A 6,976-nucleotide genomic window follows, 5' to 3' on the forward strand; every position below is an offset into this window, starting at 1 on the left:
ACCAATCTGTTAATACTGCCAATAAATCAAAAAGTTCATGTCACAATATTTTGTCTTCCAAAGGATAAAAAACAAAAAAGCATCTTCCTTCCAAAGAGAACGATTGTCCCAAGATAACGACAACAAAATGCAAGACAAATATCAATTCAAGAAGAATATGTTACACAAAATTTCTACATTCTAATCTTGAAACATGTTGGTAGTCTTGTTCCATTCTGAAGATTAACCTATTGTTTGAAAAATCTGTATATAAACCAGAATCAACCCTTACATTTTTGCCAAAAGTGCCAATACTTATCATGCCAGCATTTGACTGGTCGAAGTTAATAATACTTTTCAAATATTTTTATAATTTTTATTAAATATAGATGTATATAATTATGCAGAACAGCAACATGAATAAAAGCAAAACCTGTTTCTGGCTTTAAAACTCTGGTATTGATATTTTATAGTTATAATGTTGCATTAGATTTTTACATTGTTTGGTAGAAAATATTTTACAGGGTAAGAGTCTCATCTGCTTTATGAAATATTGAAAAAATAAGTTCAATCAGTATGCAATCCAAATTAAAATCTCAAGAATACAAGGGTTTTGGGAAGGAAAAGGTACCTTATTACCACTTGACTAAAGACCCATTCTCCTGTCTGCTCTGAGGGCTCAGTGTCACTACATTCTGAATCTCTTAGGCTGCATTTGTATTAGTTGGTTAAATGTGCCTGGAGATGTTACTGGATGCTGAGGTTAAACTGGCATGCTGCAGCCTGCTGCCAGAATAGCATATTCTTTAAACCTCCAAAATGTTGTGCAAAGACTATTTCACAGCACTCAGGTTTTTCTGGGGAACACTGGAACAGCTCTGTAGTTTAGGTGATGGTATCTCAGTGCCTGGAAATGTTCCTTATCATTCTGACTTCCTAATATTGACATAATCTCAGTGTGCAGAATCTATGAAAGAAGAATTACTGCAAGATTTTTTTGTCCAAAGAATTATGCCAGACTCTTCTTATGAGGGACAATGCCTCCTATTCCATCAGATTTACAGACACAGATTTTCAAGCAGATGTTTTGGAGCAGGTAATTGTTTAAGCTGTACATAGAGCACTAGGTGTTCATTAGTATTCAAAACTATTCATTTTAATGGTAAAAAAAAAGCTAATAACTTAATGAAGTGTAGTCAGAATGGATTTCTGCTCCTTCATACAGCACCCACCATTTCAGTGGAAGCAAAATGAAACTGCAATCAAAGCAAGCATCACCATATTTGTCATCTTTAAACTTACTTAAAATGCCTTATAGTTTAGACTTAGCAACATGCTAAATTTTCTATAAACTCTTGAGTACAATATAAGGATGTGGTTTATCTGTCTAATATAATAAGCATACACTTCCCAGAAAAAGAAAAATTATTCTTTAAGCCAATAGAGAGAGATGGGGTATCTTCTCAGTCTTCTGACTGACTTCTATGTCAGTCCACAGAACTACAGCCAGCAGTTACTATGTTAGCTCATTAAACAGATCCCTGAACAGATCACAAAGCCCATTTATGTACTGTTAACGCTGGTTGCACTGTATTGCTACATCAATTCCTGCGCCCCCCTTGGTTTTTAAAGTCTCCCATATCTGCAGTCTTTATTTAAACAATATGCAATTTTTCAATTATAAGATCTTTGACTTATTTGGTACACAGAATGAATGGTGACCATTTAATGGGCCTACATTAAATGCTTCGTTTGCTCTTTATTAAAGCAAGTCTGGACCCTTCTTTCTGAAACCAGAACAGAGATGTAGAGCACAAACATGAAGCATTTTAGAACAAGACTTAGGCATGGGGCAGTCCTAGATCTTTAATGCAGGATGTGGGAGATGAAGGTCATTTTAGTTTTGGTGCTTGTTGAGTTCTAGACTAGTGCTCATAGTTCATGTGACATTGTGGATGGTACAGAACACAACTGAACCCACCTAGAGACAAACTCCACTACAGCCCTTGCAGAACTCAATCACAGAGAGGATTCAGCTTCTGGGCAGAAGGGCTGAAGTACTACGAGTCCTTTAGCATATTGTGGAAAAACACATAATAGGACACAATGCCTGAAAGCAGCAGCCAGGCATGCCAATTAGAATACATATTCAATAATAAGGATGATGAACTACTGGGATAAACTACCTAGGGAGTCTGTGGATCTTCTTATTATCTCTTAATTAAGATTGGTCTTGTTTCTTACGATAGCAAATTGAAATCAAAGCTGTAAGTCTCAATACAAGGTTAACTAGGTGAAATGTAAAAGCAAATGGTGTACAAGAGGTCCAAGGAAAAGTTAGCGCTCTCCTCAACCTAAAAACTTACAGAAACATTAAGTATGGAAGAGAGAGAGAAGCTAATACTAACTTACTGGATTGCTCATTTCGTCTACCACCCCATACCCCTCTCCCACTGCTCAAAAAAAAAAAGAAAAAAAAAAAGAAAAAAATTAAGGATGGAGCTGATTTTTGAAAAGCAACCTTTCATGAGAGATAAAAAATGCAGGAAAATAATGGGGACAAGGATGAAAGAGAGTGATGTGTTATGGCAAAGATTTGATACCTTTCATGGCAAAACAAAGGAGAGAAAGGACAGAAGAGTAATTTCACATCAAACTGGCAAGCTATCAGCCTCAAGGGCAGAGGCAGCAGGAAAGCAGCAGCCTTACAGAGATTTTTCATAAGACTGGTGAAGTGCAAGACAGTGAGGAAAAGGCAGCAGCTCTCCTCATGGTCTCTCCTTGAAGAACAGGAGGCGAACTCATCCAGTTATGCACAAGGACATTATATTTTCCCATTTTAGGACAGTTTAATTTTGTTAGTATGCCACCACTAACAGTGTACAAGCAGCTAAGGAATATGAGGAATTTTTACTCCTTCCAAAATAGTTGCTAAATAATACCAATTAATAATGCTGCATTAAAAACTCAGACATTGTTGCAAGTATTTGATATGTGACCTCTGAATTGAGCTGGTAACGTACAGCTCCTCTTCGACAGAGGCCAGTTTCCAAAGAGAGGCAACACTCAGCACTTAAAGCTGTTCGATTAGTCAGAGGTTAAGTAAACTATGCCACTTTTCTCTGATGGATTTTTCAATAACAAATTAAAACCATCTTTCAGCATGGAGGCACATAGGAAATTGAGTGAGAATCCCTAAGCCTCTGAAAAATGCTCAGCCATGTACACAGTGAGAAGGAGCTGCAGGGAAACAAAGTAGGAAGGATCATCCAGTACAAGCAGGGACACGTTACAGCTAAGTAGCACTTGGAAGAGCTTTCTTCACGGGATCCTAGTGTACTCCAGGCATTTTTTCCTACCCCTTCCTCATTGCATTCTCTACAGGCTACAGAAAGTGCCACTTGCAGCATGCTAGGTTTCCCTTCTAGCATACCAATCAGCAATAGGAGTCAGCCGACCATGCTCATTTGTTCCTCAACACACAAGAGCAGCTAGTGAAAGTGCAGCCCCTGGGGAAAAGGGAAGGGGGAAGGCAGGATCAGAACAGGCTCTGGGCTGTAGAGACTAGAAGTGATCTTTGTGCTGGAGGAAGTATTGCCTATGAGTGAAACAAAGCAGACCAGAGTTCTGACTTATGCTGGGTTTCCCCCTCCTCCACAACTCTTAAGTAGGTCACTTCCTTTCTCTTTAGCACAGTCTCCTCATCTCTTTGGTACAGACACTAACTTCTGCCAGAACTAAGATGTGATCTGATAATAAGCCCTGTAGCCTATAGAGCTCAGAGAGATGCTTGATAAGAGCTCCTTGAAACAAAAACCCACGCTAATTTCCTTAATAAACCGGTAATACTGCTGGATTTTGAATGATGGGTTGCAACTTCTGTGCACACCACACACACCCCTCTCTCATGAGCTGAGAAACCCAAATGCAGCACTGGAAAGGATGTCTTGGTTACCAAGTTCACCAAAATAGAGTCGCACGACCCCTTCCATAAACAAATCAATAACTATCTTCTAAATGTTACTCTTTCCTTCTCCAAGGGACAAGTTGTTTCTTCCTTCATATTCTGGAGTCATTTCAAGTCTCTGTGTCTAGAATGTCCTAAATATGGTCAGAAATTATACCAATATTATGTTTGAATTTACAAGATGGAGATTATATTCAACTTTGAAATTATGAAGCCACCTCCCATGGAAGTGGCCAAGTGCAGGTGTGTCAGATTTATAATGCAGTTATTCATGAACATAAAAAAGACATGCAGACACTGCTTAAGTTTCCAGACACTATCTTTTGCTAGCTTATGCTAGCAAAAACTACAAAACTGCAGGCAAGCAAAAGAAAACCGTTACATATTGTGTTTTAGTTTTTCATCAGTCTGAAATGTTCTTTGAGCCAAGGTATCTGGGATCTTTTTCTATGATCTGTTCTGCTTATGACAAAGCATCCTTTCCTTTGTGCTTGGTAACTAAATAGGCCTCCTGCTACAAAACCACATACTGCCACTCCCCACATTTCACAGCTTCAAAAGTCATGCCATATTGAGTCTTTCTTGTTTGGAAGGTCAGTACCAAATCACAGAAACGTCAGTATTTTCACATCTTTGTTCTGAATGTGGCAATTTCCACTACCCAAATCCTACCTCTTCGTGGAGCTGAAGCAACAAGATTTTTCTCCTAAGGCAAAAACATAACAATCAACATTCAAGAGCCCAAGCAACAAAACAGTCCTGAAAACGTGTCACCTCATAGAAGCAGCTAAAATAAATTAGGCAAAAATAATCAGTCAGCGTGTTCACAGAGTCAGGAAGCAATGTCTACAACAGCACCTGGATCACAGGAAACCCCAGCAAGTCACAGAGATGGCTGTAACACAGCTAGAGCAGGGACAGGGACTGATGGCACTGAGCTGAGCTGAAATTAGGCCCCAGGAGACATGAGTCAGGGTGTGGGGGAGACCCCAGCTGAGGCTGATTGTGGCCATTAAAGCCAATTAGCGCCCTGACAAATGAGCTCCTTCTTGAAAACTCCAGAGTTAAATCCCTGCTAATGCTGATGATTCCGGTGTCTTGTATGGGATCGCAGCTCCTGATAGGAGAATCCCATGTGTGGGTGAAAATAATACCTCTTCAGAACTGGAATTAGTCTTTCTGCCTGATGATCCAGCACACATTCTGAGAATTTGTTATGTTTTCTTCAGCTTTAGTAAGTAGTTCATATGGACAAAGAAAAGATTGAAAGGCATTTTAACCAGCATTATGCTGGATACAAGTTGGAGACCTTTCCCTCTCATAGTGACACGTGAGATAGGAGCTCCTTTTGATTAAGAGAAAATGCAGAATTCAGGGAAAAAATTACATTTTTACATCAGTAGATCAAGCTACTTCTTTGTCCTAAACACAGAATAGTCAGCCATCTCCTCCAGTCATTTTCCACCAGAAAGAATCTTAGCCAGTGAGACTCACAACAAAGATGAGCCTCTGAAAGTAGCCTAAGAACCGAGGAAACTGCAGGGGCTTGTACATGTCATCGAGCAAGAGCGACGGCAGCTTGTCCTGATGAAGGATTGCTTGTAATTATCCATACTAAAGACCTTAATCTTAAATGGTTTGATCTGCTCAGGGGATAAACTGAACCAGTATGCTTACACAGCTGAGTTAATCTCTTTATGCACTGGGATTTGTTATGACTGTCATTCGTCTCTAAGACTTGTTAGTTCCATGCACACATATGGCAGTGGGATGGAAGGCTGACAGCTATCCACCCTCAGGGCAGTCACTGTGCTTCGGCTGGGCTGGAATACATAACACTGACCTGTCCTGAGGAAGCTCCTCTCATCCAGGTATAAGGCAGGAGACCTTTAGGTCTGTTTCAAGCTTTGTGTCAGCTCTGCAGCTTTTTGCTATTTTCCTCACTACCTTCTCCACCATCACCCTGGCCGGCTGTGACTCAGACTCATCCATTCTCCTCCATGCTTGGAAAACAGACACCAAGGAACACAGCTGGACACCGAGGAAAGCGGTTGGTCCCCTTGGTGTTTTATGTGCAAATTGTGACAATGTGCAGAGGAAAGCCCGGCCAAGTGCCGCGTTAAACAAAAGCAGCCAGGCTGCCCCAGAAGTGGCCAGCCCTGATCAGCACAGGGACTTGCCAGGGCCAAGCAAGGCCCTACAAACAACATTGGTGAGGCTGGGTTGATGATCCCTGCCACGGGCCTGGGAATGCCTGGATTCTGAGACGCTGAAGGCGCGGCCATCGGGGAGGCTGCACTATCCAGATCTGCCCTCAGTGTCCCAGCTGCCCAGGGAGCCGTTCTCCAGGCAGACCCGGAGCCACAGACCACCCGTGTGCTCTGTGTTCTCACAGTCCACGGAGCTTCCGCATCACGGCCACTGCTGGAGGAGCAGGCAGTTCATGGCTTCAGCTCCCATTATCTCCCAGGGCTGGGATCTCTGCTCCCTGCAGACAGCCCGGGCGCTGCCATGCCTCCGTTTGCCCCCGCCTATTGAAGAGGAGGGAGGCGCTCACAGCGCCCCCCTCCCCACCACGGCCGACGGTGAAGCCAAACACCTGTGCTGCGCTGGGCGCTGCTGTCCTCTTGGAGGCGGCTGGAGAGGGAAAAGCCCTCAGCCCTCGCCTCATGCTCCCAAGCCGGGGCAGCACTACCGCTCCCTGGGCTCCAAGTGGGGATCAGAAATCGGAAACCGACCCGGGAGGAGGAACCAACTGACGCCCGGCCCCGCAGCTCCCGCCGCTGACCAATCAGCGCCACGGGGGGGCGGGACCACAGCCTAGAAGCCAACCTATCTGCCCTGAGTGACAGCAGCGATCACCAATCAGAGCGCGGACAGTGCACGGCCCCTCTCCCTGCACAAGCCGTGGAGGCGGCTGGAGGAGGACACGGGAAGGGAGGCGAGGCGGGCCGGCCCCGTGTGGGAGGACACGGGAGCGGACAGTGCACGGCCCCTCTCCCTGCACAAGCCGTGGAGGCGGCCCCGCCT

This window comes from Pyrgilauda ruficollis, unplaced genomic scaffold (assembly GCF_017590135.1).
Source record: "Pyrgilauda ruficollis isolate IOZ18807 unplaced genomic scaffold, ASM1759013v1 scaffold35, whole genome shotgun sequence".
In the NCBI taxonomy this organism is placed as follows: Eukaryota; Metazoa; Chordata; class Aves; order Passeriformes; family Passeridae; genus Pyrgilauda; species Pyrgilauda ruficollis.